Here is a 24,974-nt window from a genome sequence, read left to right on the forward strand (position 1 = left end):
ACAAGCGGTGGTGTACGCCCCATCTGTGCAGGAATGACCTGGTCTCGGTGGAGGTGAACTCCGGTCCCCCATCCGATGCGAGCTCTTCTGGTGTCCCGTACGTCACGAAGGCGCGACGTAAGTGGTTTATGAGTCCGGCGGTGCCACCCGTCGACTTTGAGATGATCGGCCAGTTCGAGTATCTGTCCACCATCACAAGGTAGTGTGCACCCCTGTGTACAAAGAAGTCCGAGCACACTGCCTGAAAGGGGTAAACGACCTGGATAGGTGGAGTTGGTGGCGCTCCAGGCTGTGATGGTGCCATCCGGTGGCAGTGTTCGCAGTTTTTCCGAGTGGTGCTGATGTCGGCCGACATGCCTGGCCAGAATACAGAGGATTCTGCGCGGGCGGTCATCATTGATGTGCCCTGGTGGGCAGCGTGTAGGGCGCTCAGCACATCGCCGCGGAGTGAGGGTGGTATGACTACTCGGTCCTTGTATAGGATAACTCCATCTGTCGATGTAATGTTCTCGCGGTACTGGTGATAGTCACGAATTGTCTCTGGCATCTCGATTTTTGAGTCGGGGATGCCGTTCATTGTCATTCCCTCTAATATGTGCATATCGCCATCGCTGCTGGTGGCTTCCCTGACGCGATCCCATGTTACTGATCGCAATGATTCGAGGCCCGCGGCGCACCATGCCAGGTTGTCCTCCTCGACGTCGTCGTCATACTCCGGCTCAGTTTGGCGTAGGAGAGACGGGACGTCAGTGTGCGTGCTTGGTTGGAGGTGGGTCGCTATGGTGGCATTGTCATCTGGAAGGTTCATGAGTGGAGGTCGCGTGGTGCCGACCGGCCTGCGCGACATGGCATCTGCCGCCTTGTTCTTCATGCCCGGGATATGTATGATGCGGAAGCGATAATGCAGGGTCTTCTCCTTGAGGTTCCTGAGGCGGGGGTTGGGTATGTCGTCAAGTGCTCTGTCCGAAAGGAGTTTCAGCAGTGCTTTGTGGTCTACCGCAACGATCAGGTTCTCGCAGCCCAGTACGAAGTAGCGCGCCTTGTCCAAGGCGTCCGCGACTGCGAGAGCCTCGCCCTCTATGGGCGCGTATCTGGATTCTGCCGCATGTGTAAATCTGCTGCCGACCAGGGTTATTTTCCATCCATCAGTGCAGCAGAATGGTCTAACAGGCACGCATCGGCAGTGCTTTTGAAGCAACCAGAATCCGATTCCCTCCTTCGACCAGTCCGTGGCGATGCATGTTGGCTTAGTTTTGTCAAATATGCGGACACCGTGTTCGATTTCTTGTACGATCACATCTTTCGACTCGCGGAATATGTCCTCTAACTCCATGGACCACTGGAAGCGTTCTCCTCTTTTCAGGAGCTTCCGGAATGGCTGCATTCGTTCGGCCATACTAAAGGCGTATGCCACCTGGTTGACAAGCCCGAACCACGATCTGACGTCGGTGATGTTACGCGGTTGTGGGAAATCGTGGATTGCTTCCAGGTAGCGGCTGCACGGTCGCACGTCGGTCATGGTGATGGTGAAGTCCACCGTGGGTGCGCTGAAGACAAACTTCTCCGGGTTGAGGATGATTCCATTCCGGCCGCATATATCCAGCCATTGGACCGCCTGGAAGTAGCTCCCCTCAATCGTGTCTGACCGTAGTAGCGTGTCATCTACGCACTTGGTCTTGTTACCAATGTCCGCGACGATCTCATCGTATCGTCGTGAGTAACCGTCCCCCGATGCCATATACCCTTGTGGGGCAGATAGGTACCGGTAGCGCCCCCATGGAGTGATTAAGGTCGTCTTGTGGCGGTCGTCCTCGTGTAGGCGGACGCTATGGTAACCGTTCCATGCGTCGAATACTGTCTTGCGCTTCCCGTTAGGTACGCGTCTCGCCTGGTGGAACGGGGATTGGGTGTGGTGGGTCTCGCGGAGCGCATGCTTGTTCAAGGCCTGAAAGTCGACGGTGCGTCGCGGCTTACCATTCTTTTTCGCGCAAATTACCATGCGGTGACACCATGTCACCGGCGTGCCGACGGGTACTTCCTCCAACACGCCGAGCCGAACGTCCTGGTCGAGGCCTGCTTTTACCTCATCTTGCCAATGTATGGCCACGGAGATGGGAGTGTGATGGGCAACCGGTGTCGCGTTCTCACTGAGCATAAGACGTAGTGGCGGGCCGGTCATTCTCGGTAGTGGCTGGTGTGGGCATGTGTTGAATGTGCTCTGAGCATACATCCTGAGTAAATGTGACTGTAGTGCCTGTCTGTTGGCCTCGGTCGCTGGCATGGGGAGTGTGGTCGGCTTGGTCGGCGGCTCCGCGCGTCGCGGGCAGTCGCACAATTCCGAGGTCGTCAGATTCACCTCTCCGAGTGTCGGGAATCTGTCCGAGATCATTCCCAGGTCCATGCAGGCCGCGCGGGAGAGGAATATGCGGTCTGAAGAGTCCGTCACGTACGCGATTTGGCGCGTCTCCAATCTCCGAGCGTCGTCACTGTTACCGGCGAATCTGACTACCACGGCTCCGAGGATACGAATTCCTTTGTTGTTTGCGGCCTTCATGGTCACGGATACAGGTATGAGGTCCTCAGTACTCAGGCCCATTTGTTGGACGACTTTAATGCCGATCAGGCAGCTATGGCACCCCGTGTCTGCCATAGCGGGTAGTGTTACCGCGTGGGTGTGTTTCAGGAGGTTAAAACCCAGCGCTTTGTAATCCGCGCGCTTGTTGGTGAGAGTGAGGTTGACGTATGGCTGCGGGTCGGATATGCGTTTCATCCACTTATCGCACATATCATCGTACAGGTGGTGAGCGAGGGGAAGCGCGCGCATTTCGTCCTCTGTGCTGGCCATGGTGACCGTGCATAGCTCGACGAAGGCTGCCGTCTGCTCGTCGTACATCCCGTCGGTCTCCTTAGATGGGGGTCTAGCTGATCGGCCGCCCAGGCACGCCTTGTCGAGGTGATTCTGGCGGTCACACTTCCGGCACTTTTTACCGTATCCGGGGCACTCGGCGCGTCTTGCGCGCCATTGAGGCGTTTTGCCGTGGCCCACCTCGCCGCAGTCGATGCATACTCCTTCGGGCTTGGCCTTCCGTTTTTCCGGCCTGGCTCCTACTCTGGCGCGGACGTCCTGTTGCTTTCCCCGCCGATACGAACTACTGATCGCGTCCGTTCTCCGAGTGTCAAGCAGGCGCGATGCCGAGCGTTTTCCAGACTCTTTGGCCTCGATATACTCTATCATGTCCTTTAATGGCATGTCCTGGTTCTTCTCACCGAGTAGGTCAAGTTGTATTGCTTGGTCCGCGATGCCACGGGCAACCACGTTGCGCAATATCTCTTCCGTGAAGTCGTTGACCTGATCGCACCCCGCCTTGGTGCACTTCATTTCATACTTGCACGTATCTGCCTGCCCCTTGATGCGGGCGTGGAACGACCGGACGGGCTCCTCGTGTCCCTGCCGCATGTTAGACAGGGCCACTCGAGCTACCATCGTGTTCTCCGTCCGGACGGCGAGCGCCTTCATGGCAGCGAGGACGTCTTCTTCATCGCTGCCCACGAGGCTCCGACCCGCCACGCGAGTGAGGTCCTTTCTCAGCTCCTCCTCACAGCACTCCAGTAGCTGCGCGACTATGTCGGGTCCGACAAGCTTATTACCTGTTTTGTATTCGCCCCAGCGGGTGATGAAGTACGACCAGGCCTCGCCCGTTCTGGCCAGTGCTATGGAGGGACGCTTGAGTTTCTCCATCTTGGCATTCGAGCTCGCCGCCCTGGGGGCGGCGACGTGCACAGTGGCGTGTATACTCAACATGGCCGCCACCACTGCTGCCTCTGCGTGTGTAGCCATATAGTCACAACCCTCGATCGGGCACTCTGCTTCCACCGGCGCCATAGGAACAGTTATTCTGGAGTAAACGTTCTACTTTCGGTGATGCATACGTGTGTACAGTGTCCTGGGGGCGAAGATTGGGTACAGTACCCGAGAAATCCAAACTCACTGTCGACGTTCTCATGGTCCGTTTTCACCCAGTCGTGTCCTCCTCAGCACCGACGATCTTTACTCGACTGCATCAAGTTGTTTGATTATAAATAAGAACAGAGTTCAATTTGTTCGACCACTTTATTAGCATGGATCGACAATAATCAAACAAGTATTGAACAGGTTGAAAAGCCCACAACATCCCTGGCTCCGGCTCAGGCTGCGCATGCGCACTGGCACAGGGGACCGTCGATATGTAGAAGTACCGTAAAGTACAATGTTCTCTAGGAATCGTACTTGCAGCCATTGTTTTGCGCTCCGTTATTTTAATATACGAGTGCGTGGCCGTACGTGCAACAACAGCAAAAAAAAAAAAAAAACGATTGGGGCATTGTTTCAATTATATCAGACCAACCATCTATCTATAATTCCAGCAATATCTGTGTGTGTGTGTGTGTGTGTGTGTGTGTGTGTGTGTGTGTGTGTGTGTGTGTGTGTGTGTGTGTGTGTGTGTGTGTGTGTGTGTGTGTGTGTGTGTGTGTCTCTGTCTGTCTGTCTGTCTGTATGCGACCGCAGTTTCTCGCCGACCGCCGGTCCGATCGGATTGAAACTTGCCAGGAATATTGCCGGGGCCCCGCGGATGTGCCTTTTCAAGGTTTGATATCAATCGGACGAGTGGTTCCCAAGTTACGGCCATTTATCTGTCGACCAATGACAAGACACGGTGCTATGACGTCACAAATGACGTCACAATTGATATTTATTTATTTATTATTTTATTTTCTTTGCACGGTTGATGGTCCAATCTGATTGAAACTTGCCAGGAATATTGCTGGGCACCCGCGGATAAGGTTTGATATCAATTGGATGAGCGGTTCCCAAGTTACGGTCATTTATCTGTCAACCAATGACGAGCCACGGTGCTATGACGTCACGAATAACGTCACAATTGATTTTTTTTTTTCTTTGCGCGATTGACGGTCCGATCTGATTGAAACTTGCCAGGAATATTGCTGGGGACCCGCGGATGTGCCTTTTCAAGGTTTGGGTCTTTCATGTCTCCGCCGATGCCTTTATCTCCCGGCATGCATAATTCCCCATGACAAAAACCAGAAACCAAAAAAAAAAAAACCAGAAGCAAAAAAAAAAAAACGCGACCATTCATATAAAAGTGAGTCAGAGTGGGGAGACAGAGCCACTGAATGTGAGGGCGAGAGATGGGGGAGATAAGTGGCGAGAGAGATGGGGCATCACAATTCTTCTTCTTCGTTTGATATGACGCCACAATTGACGCTGGGGACCTGAGTATGTTTCCCAGGTTTTTCCCAAGTTATGGCCATGTATGATACGGTTGGTCCGATCTAATTGACAAAATTCCCCAATCCAGTCGCCGTTTACAAGAGCGAAGGAACGAAGCTGCACATACTGGCATGCACCTACGGGCCCGCACTAGTATCATAAATGGCCATAACTTGGGAAACACTTGGGAAATACTTGGGAAATGGATGAAAAAGAACGATATCAAACTTTGAAAAGGCACATACTCAGGTCCCCAGCGTCAATTGTGACATCATATCAAAAAAAAATATATATTAATTTTGACGTCAATAGTGATGTCATAGCACCGTGTCCTGTCATTGGTTGATAAATAAATGGCCGTAACTGGGAACCGCTTGTCCGATTAATATCAAACCTTGAAAAGGCACATCCTCAGGTCCCCAGCAATATTCCTGGCAAGTTTCAATTAGATCGGACCAGGGGTTGTTGAGAAACGTTGGTCGCAGACACACACACACATACAGACAGACAGACATACAGAGATTGCTGGAATTTTAGAAAGGTAATTCTGATTTTAGTTTTGAGAAAATGAAAAGGAATATTTAAAGCCGCTGTCACACCTTGACGATTGAGCCAGCATACGCCGGTTTATGAAAAATTGTTCAAAAACGCTGGCACACGTCGAATACGTTATGGGTACGTTTTGTATACGTTAAGACCATGCTGAAAAACACTGCCATAAGTCGTAGTACGCTGGCTTTAAACGTTGTACTTTTGGGTTGTCCTCAAATTTTTGCATGCTTGAAATTTTACGAGGTATGTCGGCGTATGATTCACACGTTCTGCTACGCTGGCCATAAGTTGTCGGTACGTTATGCGATCGTCGACACACGTTACTTGTAAGGTACTCAAAAGTCGAAACACGTCGAGGTAATGTTTAGTGTACCCAAAACTTATTTCTAACCTATGAGTAACGTTTTGTAAGCACGCTACACGAACGTTGTTCACACTTCGCAACAGGTTACTTGAAAAAGACGTTGACGTATTTGACGTCTTCAGGACGACAACAAAACTTAACTAGAGGGGGAGCACTCGGGAGAGTGCAAAACCTCCGCCGCCAATACTGCTGGGTCACTCAAGTGAACCTTATATCTTATTCATTAAATATGATGTCAATAGTGCTGACAGTTATAGTTCTTTTCTCCAACATTTTTTTTTTTTGGGGGGGGGGGGAGTTGGAAATCACTTAAAACATGGAGAAATGCAAAAAAAAAACTTTTTTTCTTTAACAATTTTTTGGGGGAGGGGTTGGAAATCACTTAAAACATGTAGAAATGCAAAACAAAATATTTTTTTCTCTAACAATTTTTTTTTTTGGGGGGGGGGGGTTGGAAATCACTGAAGAACATGTAGAAATGCAAAATTTTTTTTCTTTTTTGGGGGGGGGGAGGGGGTAACAATTTTTTTGGGGGGTTAGAAATCACTTAAAACATGTAGAAATGCAAAAAAAAAAATTTTTTCTCTAACAATTTTTTGGTGGGGGGGTAACAATTTTTTGGGGGGGTTGGAAATCACTTAAAACATGTAGAAATGCAAAAAAAAAAAAAAAATTTCTCTAAATATTTTTGCGGGGGGGGGTGACAATTTTTGGGGGGTTGGAAATCACTTAAAACATGTAGAAATGCAAAAAAAATTCTCTTTTTTGGAGGGTGTAACAATTTTTTTTTTTTTGGGGGGGGGGGTTGGAATCACTTAAAACATGCAGAAATGCAAAAAAAAAAAATTCTCTAAATTTTTTTTTTGGGGGGGGTGACAAGTCCAAAATTTAATGGCATGATCCTTGGACCATACCTAACCCCCCCCCCCCCACCATGTTTCGTCGAAATCCGTCGAGGAGTTTTTCCGTAATACTGTTCACAAACAAACAAACAAACAGAAAGGGGTGAAAACTGTAACCTCCATCCATCTTCGAAGATGGCGGAGGTTAATGAACGTGTTTCTAACTTAAAGATACCGTATAATGGCATATTGGCAGTGATTAGGGGAATTGGTATATAAAAAGGGGCTTCGCAGGAGGAACCTGTCTTTTTTTTCGACTTCGTGGTGAGTACATGTCCATGTCATTCCGAGAGATGGAGGATACGGCAACGCTGAGACGACAATACCTACCTGTCCTCGAACATCAACATGACCTCATTGAGTTGACACTGCACCAGTTGCGTGCCAATAGAGCTGGGAGAAGAAGATGTGAACGGAGGAGAAGGAACTGGGTGAGACCATGGATCGGGAGGAGACGCCATTACGGCATATATGACCAGCTCATGGTGGAACTCCGGAACGAGGACCATGCATCCTTCATCAACTTCCTTCGAATGCCCCCAGCGATGTTCGACGAGCTGCTAGCCAGAGTGGCTCCAAGGATAACCAAGCATTATTATTAAATCATTTCAATAGTCCAGTGGAAGCGATTTAACTCGTTCAATGGAAACGATTTCAATTGCCGAGCACCAGCGTCCAAAAACAATAGGCGAGTGACAGCCATTTATTAAAAGTGAAATTGCAGCCTATGAATAGAAAACCTCACGTAATCGTCGACGACACGCTGCCACGCTATGCATACGTCAGACTATCGTTGGGCATAGTAGGTCATATGGAGGTGGGTCGGTTCGTTCAGTTTCGTTGTGCAGATCACCAATCTAAACGAAATTCACCCTGTACATTCATGAGAACACACCATTGAAATTCCTACTTGTTTCCATATGCACAAGTTGACACACCGACAGTTATTACCATTTGAAATTACCACCGTGAAGTGGGCGTGGCGTGTTTGTAATCGCGGAGGAAACGACCAGGAAACAACAAATCAAGATGGCGGCGCCCATGGTTGTCGTGTGATTTAGAGTGATTTTTGGTCTTTCAACAATCAAATATGCGTTGTTTCATGCACTTGGGCGGGGAGGAAGATGAGAAAGTGATGCAATTCACGGATAAGAGCTGGCGTAAGGTATGCGAGTGTGCGAAGGCTTGGTGCGACGCCACAGATAATGAAACTATCAACAAATTCCGTTTGCTGGCTGATCAAATAATGAAACTGCTGTCAATGACTGATCCTCCTGCGGATGCCGGCTGTCACCGGTTCTGCTATGTGTCGTTTTGTAACAAGGATCATATAAAACGTACTGAAGCCAGGAAAAGGAAATCTGAAGCCAGCACGACTGCAGTTTCTGCGAGAGCCAGTAAGGTGGTGGGCGGACTCGAAGAAGAGGGTCACTCATACCACAAAATACGTAGAAAATCCCTCAGAACCTCTGTAGAAAGGGTGGCTGGCAAATCAGCTGGTGTACTGCCAAGAATTTGTATCATATGCCAGAAAAAAGACAAATTCATCTGTGTCAAAGGAAAATCTCAACGTGATCAGTTGTCCCTGGCAGAAACACAGGATGAAGGAAAGCTGAGGGAAACTGCTGAGCAGAGGAGAGATGAATGTGATGTGAGAATAATGACAACTATAAAGGATAAAGACTGTGTGGCGCTTGAAGTTTATCACCATAAATGTTATTACGAGTATGTGAATGACACATACCAGAGACAGAGTGAAAGTAAACTCCAAACTCAGAAAGTGAACTATGACTCAACATTTGACATTTTCTGTGATAAAGTAATCCAGGTAAGACTCATTGATGGAAAGCAATCCATACATATGGAGAAGTTGTGTGAGATGTTCAATGACCTACTCAGAGTATATGAAGGTCAGGATAAGGCCAACTACCAGGCAACAAGACTGAAGAAAAGACTGCAGGAACGGTACCCAGACATGATTTTCTATCGTCCACCAAAAATGTCTGAGAGCGAAGTGGTGTACATGAAGGACATTGATATTGGTTCCATTGCTCAGGCTGCTGTTGTAGACAGTAGCTCTACAACAGAAACAGAGTCAACTACAGAGGATGAAGCCAGCCAGGGTCCACAGCAGGGTGACTCAGGCCTCAATTTACATGTTCTATACTCGGGAGCACTCATGGTGAGGGATGACCTGAACAAACACCAAAGTGTGGACATTACTTGGCCACCACTTGCTCCTGACTTCGACATTTCAAATGCTGAAAGAGCCATCCCTGTTGCATTACACAACCTTGTTGCATGGATAGCGGGCCTGTCAGATGGGTCAACCCTGGAGAAATTTGTGGAACTCTCATGGCATATTCATCTGAAAATGCTCTCTGTTCTTCAAGACGTTGTTTCTATAGCGTCAAGGGGTCAGACGTTTACTCCGAAGTCCTATGCATTGGGCCTGACTGTGAAACATTGGACTGGTTCTACTTGACTGTTAGGACTGCTCAACAAGCTTGGGCATTGTGTCTGTCAGTACTACACAGGCGTTGGAAACTGCTTTGGCACTGTTGCAGATTGATCAGGAGGGAAAACTGCTCTCAAACTGCCTCAGAAATGTACCGACAATATTTGTGTACGATAACATCGATTTCAGTGAGGAGACCCTCACCAGTCATGGGACCACTCACCACACAAATGGATTGATGATACAAGACGCACCCTCTGAGCCGATTCAGCACGCTCGTCCAGTGACTCCAATTAGCCGTCGTCAGCAGTCATTAGTTGGTAACACGCCACCCATTCTCAAGTATGGTGGTGGGAAAAGGCAAGGGACCACAGCCTTTTGCAGTTGTGACATTGACTTCAGTCCGTCACAAGAGGACAGGCTATCGCTGGATATGCTCTATTACACAATGAAAACGGTCCAGTAAACGGACGGGCGGTTGCCGACATGGACTGGGTACAACACCCTCCTTCGTCGGGATGAAGAGTTGACCAAGTCAGCCATCATCTACCTTCCCGTGATCGAGGCATCACCCTCAGAACTGGACACCGTTTACACGGTCCTACGCCAAAGCATCAATATGGCTGATAAACTGGAATGTGAAGAAGTCGTTCTGGTCTTCGACCTTGTGATCAACAGTAAGGCGCAGGAGATTCGTTGGTTGCACCCGGAGTTGACAGAAAGTTTGGTAATTCATCTCGGCGAATTCCACCAACTCATGAGCTTCCTAGGCATGATCGGCAAAATATTCAGAGACGCAGGTCTGCTGGACCTCATAATAGAGTCTGGTATTGTCGCACAGCGTTCTGCAAATTCAGTAATAAACGGCCATCACTATAACAGGAGTCTGCGCTGTCACAAGCTCGTCTACGAAGCGCTGGGAAGACTATGCTTCCAGGCCTTCATGGACTCCCTCGCAGAGGAGACGCGCGTGTGATTCGAGAGGTGTATAGAGCGTCTCCAGGAAACGTTTCCGTCTCCGTTGTTCGAACAGTTACTGTCATCGGAAGAGGTCTCGAAATGTTCACACGCTACAGCGACTTCAGACAGCAGCAATGTACAGCGAGCAAAACATTCACATTCTGGTGCTCCTACTTGGAAATGGTGGAGCTCGCACTAGAGCTTATATGGGCAACTCGTACTTCGAACTGGCCGAAACACTTGCGATCACGAGAGCGTCAATGCCCTGGTACTATTCTATTATTATTCTATTCTATTCAAGGTACTTACCTATTCAAGGTACTATAACTATTCAAGGTACTTACCCGTTTACTGGCTGGAAATGGCCGGGCTGGAGCACTCCCACCCAGACACCTATCAAGCGTGCATGGATGGCAAAAGGGTCCCCGTCTCATCACCTGTTTCGGGAGCAGTGGTCGAGAATTCACGCTCTATCAGAATATCATTCACGACCTGGAACGATTCATCTGCGCATGTACAATCAGCCGACCATGAAGATTGTGGATGATGCTCGCTACAAGCTATTCTGCAGCCAGTCGCTGGGAGAACAGAAGTTGCCGCCAACAAGTGACGCTCTGATGCTGCATTGCAAAAGAGTGAACTAGCAGTCTGTGATCCACCACCGCGCGACTGAGAGGTTTATAGAAGCCCCTTCTCCTACATTTCACGAATGGGTGAAACACAACGGAGCACTGATTGTTCACTGGCTGAGCAAACCATCAGCGCCGAAGGAACTTTTAGAGGCGACGAAATGTAATTGCAAGAAGATGAAATGAGAGACCAGCCAGTGTTCTTGCCGGTCAAAAGGACTGTCCTGCACAGAGTGCTGTGGGTGTCAAAATTGCGCCAACGATGAACAGACCCGATGCAGAAATGGAACTTATGGATGATGAAAGCAGAACTGACGATTATTCCGACGACGAACTGTGAATGCGGGTGTCACACTGCTTTTGCTGTGGTGATCTCCTACACAGTAGTATTCAGGTTGGTTAGCATGTAATAGTGGACTTGAGTTTTGTTATAGCAGCAGTCAAGAGCCTAGTTCAGCAAACACTTCAGAGCAAGAAATACTGGAGTTCTAAGACAGTAATCTTCTTGTGGTGGTTCCACTTTTCATCAGGCTGAGTTGCGCAGTCTCTTTGTCTTTGATTTAATCCATAATAGCCAATGTAACTCTCTTTAATAGTCAATGTAACTACCTTTAATAGCCAGTCTGGCTGCCTTTTAAGCAAAAAGTTGCCTTGGTCAACTCGAAGGCCTGTCTGGTCGGTCCAGACGTTTTCGGCCGGTAAAAATATGTAACTGCTTCGGTTTACAACCTTTAATTATAAACATCTTTAATAACAGTGAATAGGGCTCTGTATAAACATACTGTATCATTTTAAGACCTCACAGGAGTTTTCTTTGACGTACATATCAGTCTATCCTTGATTCTTCATTTCTGTGTCAAAATTGTGCTTTAATGTTCGGTGCATCTTTAATTGCCAAAAATGACCAATTGTGTCACATCCTCGACGTGGAAACAAGTGGATTTGGACTCAGCATCTAAAATTCTTTAAGTATGCCAAATTTCATTCAGATTGGTGATCTGCACAACGAAAATCATTTTCTGAAGGTAATAGCGAGTACCTCCACATGGTCTATAGGTTGTGGACGCCTAAAACACGCTAATCAATCATTGGTATAACTTATGAAAAGTTATCGAAGCGTTCTGTGTTCATTACTAGTACATTATGCATTTGTCCAAGTCGTTTTGAATACTTTTAAAACTGAAACAAAAAAATAGTTCATCGTGGGAATGAGAAAAAAATATTAGCCGAAAAGAACATCGAACAATGGTGCAAAGTAGTCTCCTATTCGTGGACGCAACGAGGACCCATCATCACCCACACCCTCCCCATCACGCTCACCTACTACGACTGACATGGACATACTACTACTACTGACACGCTCACCGACTACTACTACTACTACTACCACTACTACTGACACGCTCAACTACTACTACTACTACTACTGATACTACTGACATTGACATCTACTCAACATGGAGTCTGGAACACTGACGGGTTCCTCTTGTGAAGCCCATTTGTATATACCAATTCCCCTAAACGCTGCCAATACGCCATTATACGGTAGATGTAAGTTAGAAACACGTTCAGTAAGTTCTGTGGTCGTCCGGAAGACGTTAATCAAATTCTTCTACATACGACAATGTGCGTTTGAGATACGTTACACATAGGTTCAAAGCACGCTACTCATAGGTTCAAAGCACGTTACTCATAGGTTAAAAATTAATTTTCGGGTATGCTAAACATTACCTTGACGTGTTTCGACTTATGAGTAACTTACAAGTAACGTGTGTCCGACGTGTGTCAACGATCGCGGAGCGTGCAGAGAACTTATACCATCGTATGCGGAACTTGTGAGCCATACGTCGAGTACGTCGTTAAATTTTCAGCATGCTTGAAATTTCACGACGTACTAGACGTACCACGGAATATGACAGCGTACCTCCTCGTTTTTCAGCGTGCTCCTAACGTATACACAACTTACCCATACCGTATTCGACGTGTGCCAGCGTTTTGCACACATTTTTCATAGGTCGGCATATGCTGGCTAAATCGTCCAGGTGTGACTGCGATGTTGACACTTCCAATTTTCAGGCGGTTATGATTTAAATCGGCGTGCGGCAGGTTTTTAACAGGCCACGCCACAAGTTCGTCGGCGATACGTGCAGCGCGCTATGCCTAAGTTAAACTATCGTTGGGTATAGGTTGTGAATGCCGACAACAGGCTAAGCATTCGTTGGTTCAAGTTATCTATATCACAACGAAACGTTCTGTGCCCGTTACTAATATGCTATGCATACGACCAACACGTTATGAATACGACCAAAACTTAAAAAAATTTAAAAAACCTCAAAACTTCAGCGTAAGCCAGCGTTTTACATACATTTTTATACGTTGCCATTGCTGGCTAAAACGTCAAGGTGTGACAGAGCCTTAAACGAGAAATCGAACGGCACTCGGTAGAACGCACACCTCCACCTGGCAGAACAGTTTACGGTTTGTATCCCACTGATAGGTTGGATCTGGATCTGGACCTTCACCAAAATCGAATGACTTGGTCCTTGTCACACACCCAACCTCTCCACCAAGTTTTATGCGAATCCGTCCAGAACTCATCACTTTAAAAAAAAGATATTGGCCAAAGAAAGGCAAACAGGGTGTGAAAACACAACATACTTCCACTTGCGGTGGTGTAGGTCATGGTAGTTGAGAGAATACAAGGTATAGGATTATGGGAAGAACTGCGAGAAAACATAAAGAAGTTTGGGAAGGTAAGAGTGACAGTTTAAAGTTCGGTTTAGAAAAGTACGGTTTAATTTCCCTGCTTTCTTTCCTGAAAGTCTCTTTAATGTCCATCTTGTATACTCTGTGTTCCTCTTCCCACCCCTCTCCCTTCCACAGACCTCCTAATGTCTCTGTTCCCCATTGTTTTGTCCTTCCCTCTCCTGCCCCTCTTGTCTCATTCCCCATACGAGCCTTGACAATGTTAAAAAGAGATGGGGTGGATGGTTGATGTCAGAGCAAACTGCTTTGGGAGTGGAGTGGAAAAGATGAGAGGGGAAGGGAGAGAATTGGAGGAGACGAGGGGGAATGATGAGTGAGATGATGTTCTCCCTCTGTCAGGAGAGCAAGAAACGAGATGATTTGAGTGGTGGAGTCAGGGGAAGAGAAGTGGAATGAGTCTAGAGGAGAAGAGAGGAGCTGGAAGTTTGGAGAGATGAGAGTTCAAAAAAATACTTGCATGTTACATATGTGGTCCATAATTGTTGTCTTGGGCCTGGCTGGATGGCCTGGAGGTATAGTATGCAGTCACCTCTGAGCTGTCTTGGCTGGGTTCAAATCTTGACACAGTCATAAACTATCATCCTAATGTTTTGCAGGCAGGGAGAAGCATCAATGTGTGTGGACGTTGGTCTCGGATAGATGTCGATCTCCTGGTTGTTTGCCGGCATTTGTTTGCGGACTTTAAATATCCTACGGTGCCCTTCTCAAAGTGCAGTTGAGCTATCGCCGTCACCCTGAACAAATTCCAATTCCCTACTCTAACCCACAGGGAGCACTGCATCAGCAGCACAACAATGCTCCCAGCAAATGAAAGAAGAACTTATCTTTTGTATTCTTTCCTTTTATAATTTTTTTTATGGTTGCTTTATTGATGAACCATTATTTTATTTACTTACTAGCAGGGGTGCCTGGCGTTGTGAGGACTTGATGGACGATCTTTGTACTTAAGACACTGGTTTACATCAGGGATACATTCCAGAAAAGTGCAACAAATATCAAAGCAATGGAAACTAGAGGGGGGGCACTCGGTAGAGTGCAAAACCTCCGCCGCCAATACTGCAAGGTCTCTCAAGTGAACCTGATATCCTATTCATTCAATTTGACGTCAACAGTGCTCACAGAGTTATAGTTTGCAACTTTCCCTTTTACTTTTAACTTTTACATACTCAATTCATTCGTCATAATTCGATTCCTTGAGACAGAAATTTATTTTACGTGGGTATATCCACCTGAAGTTCCCAAATCAGCCGCAATTATAATTTTGGCATGTTTTTTGTTGGAAATCACTTATAACATGTAGAAATGCAAAAAATAAAATCGAAATTTTGTTGAAAAAAAGTTGCAAAAATTTTTTTTTCTCCAACAATTTTTTTTGGGGGGGGGATTGGAAATCACTTAAAACATGTAGAAATGCAAAAAAAAAAAAAAATTCAAATATTTATTCAAAATGGCCACCATAGCGGCCATATTGGATTTTGGACCAAGTCCAAAATCTAATGGCATGCTCCTTGTACCATACCTAATCCCCCCACCAAGTTTCGTCGAAATCCGTCGAGGAGTTTTTCCGTAATACTGTTCACAAACAAACAAACAAACAAGCAGTCATAGACTGGTACTTACGAAATCGTCAACTTGACCTCTGACCTTGTCTAATAAAAGCTGTCTCGAGAGAAGGTAGCGACGAAAAGCAGAAGTTTCTACGATGATTCTGTACCAAACCATCAAAAATCGAATGTTTTGGATGTTTGACCTCACTGTGACCTTGACCTTTGACCGATTTTGAACAAAATCTAATCAGCGCTAGCCACCACGCTCCTGAATCACGAGGTGTAATTTGACATTGGTAGCTTCTTCCGTTCTCGAGTTATCTGTACCAAACCATCAAAAATCGAATATTTGACCTCACTGTGACCTTGGCCTTTGACCGATTTTGACCAAAATCAAATCAGCACTCGCCATCACCCTCCTGAATCACGTAGTGTAATTTGACATTGGTAGCTCCTTCCGTTCTCGAGTTATCGTGCCCACAAATAAACAAACACAAACAACAAACAAACACACAAATAAACCAATGTCACCCGCAGGCTGACCCGTATCTTGCCAAAAGGTGACCACGTGTGACTTCTTTGAGGTCACACTGAGGTGAACAGAGCTGCTATCCACCAGGAGCGACTCCTTGAGGAATATCGGCCTACGAGAGATTCCGATGAGAATCGTTCTGCAGAGTAACCATGAAAAATATGTTTTTGCCTCATAACGTCACCAAATGACGTCATAATGTCTCAAGCTTGACATATTTAGAAAGCACTCATCGAGGTGTTCAATTTGAGGTACTACACGATATGGTTCCTAAAACTTGAAAATTTAACCTTGGGGTCAAATATGTTTGACCTCAGGTGCTAACCATGAAGGTCAAGGCCAATCGCCACCAAAAATTAATCAGCTGAGCGCCAGACCATGAACTATATTCCCATGAAGTTTTAAGACGATCCGATCAAAATTACTCAAAAAATAAGGGTTTCGTCGACTCTCCTGATTTGCGACAAAGTGACCTTGACCTTTGACCTTGACCTTCAAAATTTTGTGCACTGAAAGGGACCTCTATAGGCCTCTGATGTGCGAAGTTACAAAAATTTCCCATGATAACTGTGCTCTGCAGAATTTTTTATACGTGATTACAGACAAACAAACAAAACAAAAAAAAAAACAAACAAAAAAAACATACAAGCTGACTACATTTCTTGCAAAAACTTCGTTTTGGCAAGATAACAAACAAACAGAAACGGAAGTCATCAATATTTTGACCAAAATCTAATCAGCGCGAGCCATCACCCTCCTGAATCACGGTGGTCTAATTTGACATTGGTAGCTTCTTCCGTTCTCGAGTTATAACTTTTTTTAGGATGTTTGACCTCACTGTGACCTTGTCCTTTGACTGATTTTGACCAAAATCTAATCAGCACGAGCCATCACCCTCCTGAATCACGTGGTTTAATTTGACATTGGTAGCTTTTTCCGTTCTCGAGTTATCGTGCCTACAAACAAACAAACAAGCAGTCATAGACTGGTACTTACGAAATCGTCAACTTGACCTCTGAGCTTGTCTTATAAAAGCTCTCTCAAGAGAAGGTAGCGACGCAAACCAGAAGTTTCTACGATGATTCTGCACCAAACCATCAAAAATCGTAACATCGACCGAAGCAAAAATCTCCATTTCTCCATGCAATTATTTAATATTATTTTATCAAAGTCACAAAACCGTAATATTCGGCCATCCACCAACAATCTTTTCATAATCCGACGGCTCAGCGAGTCAGGCATGCGACGATAACCTTTATTGGGATAAAAAAATGACTTTTAAACACCATCTTTATCGAAAACACTGTCAGCGCGCACACGGAAAACATTTACGTGATCAACAACGACTCTGCTCGAGCGTGCTGCACCACGTGATGAGCTGTGATGCGGCGAGTGAAATATTTTTTATACAATCTTAAAACGTCTCCAAAACATCCGATTATTCCCAGAATTTCGACAAACGAGTTTTAAGCGTCCTAAGCGATCGCAAAAACCGAAGACAAAATTAAAATTGAAGTTAAAACGAACTCGTAACGTCGAGCGAAGCAAAAATACTCCATTTCTCCACATGAATTTACGGAATTATGTTTGACCTCACTGTGACCTTGACCTTTGACCGATTTTTGACCAAAATCTAATCAGCGCTAGCCATCAGCTTCCTGAATCACGTGGTATAATTTGACATTGGTTGCTTCTTCCGTTCTCGAGTTATCATTTTTTGGATGTTTGACCTCACTGTGACCTTGACCTTTGACCGATTTTGAGCAAAATCTAACCAGCACTAGCCATCACCCTCGTGAATCACGTGGTGTAATTTGACATTGGTTGCTTCTTCCGTTCTCGAGTTATCTGTACCAAACCATAAAAAATCAAATATTTGACCTCACTGTGACCTTGACCTTTAACCGATTTTGACCAAAATATAATCAGCACGAGCCATCACCCTCCTGAATCACGTGGTGTAATTTGACTTTGGCAGCTTTTTCCGTTCTCGAGTTATCGTGCCTACAAACAAACAAACAAGCAGTCATAGACTGGTACTTACGAAATCGTCAACTTGACCTCTGACCTTGTCTAATAAAAGCTGTCTCTTGAGAAGGTAGCGGCGCAAACCAGAAGTTTCTATGATGATTCTGTACCAAACCATCAAAAATAGAATGTTTTGGATGTTTGACCTCACTGTGACCTTGACCTTTGACCGATTTTGAACAAAATCTAATCAGCGCTAGCCACCACGCTCCTGAATCACGAGGTGTAATTTGACATTGGTAGCTTCTTCCGTTCTCGAGTTATCTGTACCAAACCATCAAAAATCGAATATTTGACCTCACTGTGACCTTGGCCTTTGACCGATTTTGACCAAAATCAAATCAGCACTCGCCATCACCCTCCTGAATCACGTAGTGTAATTTGACATTGGTAGCTCCTTCCGTTCTTGAGTTATCGTGCCCACAAATAAACAAACACAAACAACAAACAAACACACAAATAAACCAATGTCACCCGCAGGCTGACCCGTATCTTGCCAAAAGGTGACCACGTGTGACTTCTTTGAGGTCACACTGAGGTGAACAGAGCTGCTATCCACCAGGAGCGACTCCTTGAGGAATATCGGCCTACGAGAGATTCCGATGAGAATCGTTCTGCAGAGTAACCATGAAAAATATGTTTTTGCCTCATAACGTCACCAAATGACGTCATAATGTCTCAAGCTTGACATATTTAGAAAGCACTCATCGAGGTGTTCAATTTGAGGTACTACACGATATGGTTCCTAAAACTTGAAAATTTAACCTTGGGGTCAAATATGTTTGACCTCAGGTGCTAACCATGAAGGTCAAGGCCAATCGCCACCAAAAATTAATCAGCTGAGCGCCAGACCATGAACTATATTCCCATGAAGTTTTAAGACGATCTGATCAAAATTACTCAAAAAATAAGGGTTTCGTCGACTCTCCTGATTTGCGACAAAGTGACCTTGACCTTTGACCTTGACCTTCAAAATTTTGTGCACTGAAAGGGACCTCTATAGGCCTCTGATGTGCGAAGTTACAAAAATTTCCCATGATAACTGTGCTCTGCAGAATTTTTTATACGTGATTACAGACAAACAAACAAAACAAAAAAAAAAACAAACAAAAAAAACATACAAGCTGACTACATTTCTTGCAAAAACTTCGTTTTGGCAAGATAACAAACAAACAGAAACGGAAGTCATCAATATTTTGACCAAAATCTAATCAGCGCGAGCCATCACCCTCCTGAATCACGGTGGTCTAATTTGACATTGGTAGCTTCTTCCGTTCTCGAGTTATAACTTTTTTTAGGATGTTTGACCTCACTGTGACCTTGTCCTTTGACTGATTTTGACCAAAATCTAATCAGCACGAGCCATCACCCTCCTGAATCACGTGGTTTAATTTGACATTGGTAGCTTTTTCCGTTCTCGAGTTATCGTGCCTACAAACAAACAAACAAGCAGTCATAGACTGGTACTTACGAAATCGTCAACTTGACCTCTGAGCTTGTCTTATAAAAGCTCTCTCAAGAGAAGGTAGCGACGCAAACCAGAAGTTTCTACGATGATTCTGCACCAAACCATCAAAAATCGTAACATCGACCGAAGCAAAAATCTCCATTTCTCCATGCAATTATTTAATATTATTTTATCAAAGTCACAAAACCGTAATATTCGGCCATCCACCAACAATCTTTTCATAATCCGACGGCTCAGCGAGTCAGGCATGCGACGATAACCTTTATTGGGATAAAAAAAATGACTTTTAAACACCATCTTTATCGAAAACACTGTCAGCGCGCACACGGAAAACATTTACGTGATCAACAACGACTCTGCTCGAGCGTGCTGCACCACGTGATGAGCTGTGATGCGGCGAGTGAAATATTTTTTATACAATCTTAAAACGTCTCCAAAACATCCGATTATTCCCAGAATTTCGACAAACGAGTTTTAAGCGTCCTAAGCGATCGCAAAAACCGAAGACAAAATTAAAATTGAAGTTAAAACGAACTCGTAACGTCGAGCGAAGCAAAAATACTCCATTTCTCCACATGAATTTACGGAATTATGTTTGACCTCACTGTGACCTTGACCTTTGACCGATTTTTGACCAAAATCTAATCAGCGCTAGCCATCAGCTTCCTGAATCACGTGGTATAATTTGACATTGGTTGCTTCTTCCGTTCTCGAGTTATCATTTTTTGGATGTTTGACCTCACTGTGACCTTGACCTTTGACCGATTTTGAGCAAAATCTAACCAGCACTAGCCATCACCCTCGTGAATCACGTGGTGTAATTTGACATTGGTTGCTTCTTCCGTTCTCGAGTTATCTGTACCAAACCATAAAAAATCAAATATTTGACCTCACTGTGACCTTGACCTTTAACCGATTTTGACCAAAATATAATCAGCACGAGCCATCACCCTCCTGAATCACGTGGTGTAATTTGACTTTGGCAGCTTTTTCCGTTCTCGAGTTATCGTGCCTACAAACAAACAAACAAGCAGTCATAGACTGGTACTTACGAAATCGTCAACTTGACCTCTGACCTTGTCTAATAAAAGCTGTCTCTTGAGAAGGTAGCGGCGCAAACCAGAAGTTTCTATGATGATTCTGTACCAAACCATCAAAAATAGAATGTTTTGGATGTTTGACCTCACTGTGACCTTGACCTTTGACCGATTTTGACCAAAATCTAATCAGCGCCAGCTACCCCCCTCGTGAATCACGTGGTGTAATTTGACATTGGGAGCTTCTTCCGTTCTCGAGTTATCATTTTTTGCATGTTTGACCTCACTGTGACCTTGACCTTTGACCGATTTTGACCAAAATCTAATCAGCACGAGCCATCACCCTCCTGAATCACGTGGTGTAATTTGACATTGGTAGCTTCTTCTGTTCTCGAGTTATCTGGACCAAACCATCAAAAATCAAATATTTGACCTCACTGTGACCTTGACCTTTGACCGATTTTGACCAAAATATAATCAGCATCAGCCATCACCCCCCTGAATCACGTGGTGTAATTTGACATTGGGAGCTTCTTCCGTTCTCAAGTTATCGTGCCTACAAACAAACAAACAAACAGAAACGGAAGTCATCAATATACTTACGAAATCTTTAGATTTCGTAAGTAACAAACAAGCAGTCAGAGACTGGTACTTACTAAATTGTCAACGTGACCTGTGACCTTGTCTAATAAATGCTGTCTCCAGAGAAGGTGGCGACGCAAACCAGAAGTTTCTTCGATGATTCTGTATCAAACCATCAACAATCGGAAACGTCGACCGAAGCAAAAATCTCCATTTCTCCACGCAATTATACCTTAACGTAACTCAACGACGTGTCTGCTCGAGCGCACTGCATCATGGGACGACCCGTGACGCGTCGAGTGAAATATTTTTTATACAATCTTAAGACGTCTCCAAAACATCCGATTTTTACCAGAATTTCAACAACCGAGTTTTAAGCGTCCTAAGTGATCGCAAAAACCGAAGACAAAATTAAAATCGAAGTTAAAACGAACTCGTAACGTCGAGCGAAGCAAAAATACTCCATTTCTCCACGTGAATTTACGGAATTATGTTTGACCTCACTGTGACCTTGACCTTTGACCGATTTTGACCAAAATCTAATCAGCACGAGCCATCACCCTCCTGAATCACGTGGTGTAATTTGACATTGGGAGCTTCTTCCGTTCTCGAGTTATCGTGCCTACAAACAAACAAACAAGCAGTCATAGACTGGTACTTACGAAATCGTCAACTTGACCTCTGACCTTGTCTAACAAAAGCTGTCTCTTGAGAAGGTAGCGGCGCAAACCAGAAGTTTCTACGATGATTCTGTACCAAAGCATCAAAAATAGAATATTTTGGATGTTTGACCTCACTGTGACCTTGACCTTTGACCGATTTTGACCAAAATCTAATCAGCACGAGCCATCACCCTCCTGAATCACGTGGTGTAATTTGACATTGGGAGCTTCTTCCATTCTCGAGTTATCGTGCCTACAAACAAACAAACAAACAGAAACGGAAGTCATCAATATACTTACGAAATCTTTAGATTTCGTAAGTAACAAACAAGCAGTCAGAGACTGGTACTTACTAAATTGTCAACGTGACCTGTGACCTTGTCTAATAAATGCTGTCTCCAGAGAAGGTGGCGACGCAAACCAGAAGTTTCTTCGATGATTCTGTATCAAACCATCAACAATCGTAAACGTCGACCGAAGCAAAAATCTCCATTTCTCCACGCAATTATACCTTAACGTAACTCAACGACGTGGCTGCTCGAGCGCACTGCATCATGGGACGACCCGTGACGCGTCGAGTGAAATATTTTTTATACAATCTTAAAACGTCTCCAAAACATCCGATTTTTACCAGAATTTCAACAACCGAGTTTTAAGCGTCCTAAGTGATCGCAAAAACCGAAGACAAAATTAAAATCGAAGTTAAAACGAACTCGTAACGTCGAGCGAAGCAAAAATACTCCATTTCTCCACGTGAATTTACGGAATTATGTTTGACCTCACTGTGACCTTGACCTTTGACCGATTTTGACCAAAATCTAATCAGCACGAGCCATCACCCTCCTGAATCTCGTGGTGTAATTTGACATTGGGAGCTTCTTCCGTTCTCGAGTTATCATGCCTACAAACAAACAAACAAACAAACAAACAAACAGAAACGGAAGTCATCAATATACTTACGAAATCTTTTGATTTCGTAAGTAACAAACAAGCAGTCAGAGACTGGTACTTACTAAATTGTCAACTTGACCTCTGACCTTGTTGAATAAAAGCTGTCTCGAGAGACGGTCGCGACACAAACCAGAAGTTTCTACGATGATTCTGCACCAAACCATCAAAATCGAATGTTTTGGATGTTTGACCTCACTGTGACCTTCACCTTTGACCGATTTGACCAAAATCTAATCAGTGTTCGCCACCACGCTCCTGAATCACGTGGTGTAATTTGACATTGGTAGCTTCTTCCGTTCTCGAGTTATCATTTTTTGGATGTTTGACTTCACTGTGACCTTGACCTTTGACCGATTTTTGACCAAAATCTAATCAGCGCGAGCCATCACCCTCCTGAATCACGTGGTGTAATTTGACATTAGTTGCTTCTTCCGTTCTCGAGTTATCTGTACTAAATCATCAAAAATCGAATATTTGACCTCACTGTGACCTTGACCTTTGACCAATTTTGACCAAAATCTAATCAGCACTAGCCATCACCCTCCTGAATCACTTGGTGTAATTTGACATTGGTAGCTTCTTCCGTTCTCGAGTTATCGTGCCTACAAACAAACGAACAAACAAACAAGCAGTCAGAGACTGGTACTTACGAAATCGTCAACTTGACCTCTGACCTTGTTTAATAAAAGCTGTTTCTCGAGAAGGTAGCGACGCAAACCAGAAGTTTCTAAGATGATTCTGTACCAAACCATCAAAAATCGAATGTTGGCCGAAGTAAAAATCTCCATTTCTCCACGCAATTATATTATACCTTAACGTAACTCAACGACGCGTCTGCTCGAGCGCACTGCATCATGGGACGACCCGTGACGCGTCGAGTGAAATATTTTTTATACAATCTTAAAACGTCTCCAAAACATCCGATTTTTACCAGAATTTCGACAACCAAGTTTTAAGCGTCCGAAGCGATCGCAAAAACCGAAGACAAAATTAAAATCAAAGTTAAAACGAACTCGTAACGTCGAGCGAAGCAAAAATACTCCATTTTTCCACATGAATTTACGGAATTATGTTTGACCTCACTCTGACCTTGACCTTTGACCGATTTTGACCAAACTTTAATCAGCACCCGCCATCACCCTACTGAATCTGGTGGTGTAATTTGACATTGGTAGCTTCTTCCGTTCTCGAGTTATCGTGCCTACAAACAAACAAACAAACAAACAAACGGAAGTCATCAATATACTTACGAAATCTTTGGATTTCGTAAGTAACAAACAAACAAATGGAAGGCATCAATATACTAACGAAATATTTAGATTTCGTAAGTAACAAACAAACAAGCAGTCATAGACTGGTACTTACAAAATCGTCAACTTGACCTCTCACCTTGTCGAATAAAAGCTGTCTCTTGAGAAGATAGCGACGCAAACCAGAAGTTTCTACGATGATTCTGTACCAAATCATCAAAAATCGAATGTTTTGGATGTTTGACCTCACTGTGACCTTGACCTTTGACTGATTTTGACCAAAATCGAATCAGCGCTAGCCACCACCCTCCTGAATCATGAGGTGTAATTTGACATTGGTAGATTCTGCCGTTCTCGAGTTATCATTTTTTGGATGTTTGACCTCACTGTGACCTTGATCTTTGACCGATTTTGACCAAAATCTAATCAGCACTAGCCATCACCCTCCTGAATCACGTGGTGTAATTTGACCTTGGGAGCTTCTTCCGTTCTCGAGTTATCTGTACCAAACCATCAAAAATCGAATATTTGACCTCACTGTGACCTTGACCTTTGACCGATTTTGACCAAAATCTAATCAGCACTAGCCATTACCCTCCTGAATCACGTGGTGCAATTTGACATTGGTAGCTTCTTCCGTTCTCGAGTTATCGTGCCTACATACAAACAAATAAACAAACAAACAGAAACGGAAGTCATCAATATACTTACGAAATCTTTAGATTTCGTAAGTAACAAACAGAAACGGAAGTCATCAATATACTTACGAAATCTTTGGATATCGTAAGTAACAAACACACAAACAAACAAACAGAAACGGAACTGATCAATATACTTACGAAATCTTTAGATTTCGTAAGTAACAAACAGACGGGTGAAAACAGTAACCTCCGTCCATCTTCGATGGCGGAGCTTTATCAATGCAATTTTTCTTGTAATAATGAATGGAATAAAGGGGGGTGGGGTGGGTGGATGGGCTTGATGCGTTCCTGACGTTGCCACTTCAGGTATTGTCGT

At 44.7% G+C, this 24,974-nt stretch overlaps 1 protein-coding gene across 2 annotated transcripts in view; it reads left to right on the top strand.

Moving 5' to 3' along the window:
* Positions 1-24,974, top strand: part of POLR1F (RNA polymerase I subunit F) — an 89,056-nt gene that overhangs the window by 1,518 nt on the left and 62,564 nt on the right. The gene's annotated exons all lie outside the window — the stretch shown is intronic.

Source organism: Eptatretus burgeri, chromosome 8, assembly GCF_056783735.1.
Source record: "Eptatretus burgeri isolate ZD-2024b chromosome 8, Ebu_testis_v1, whole genome shotgun sequence".
Classification (NCBI taxonomy): Eukaryota; Metazoa; Chordata; class Myxini; order Myxiniformes; family Myxinidae; genus Eptatretus; species Eptatretus burgeri.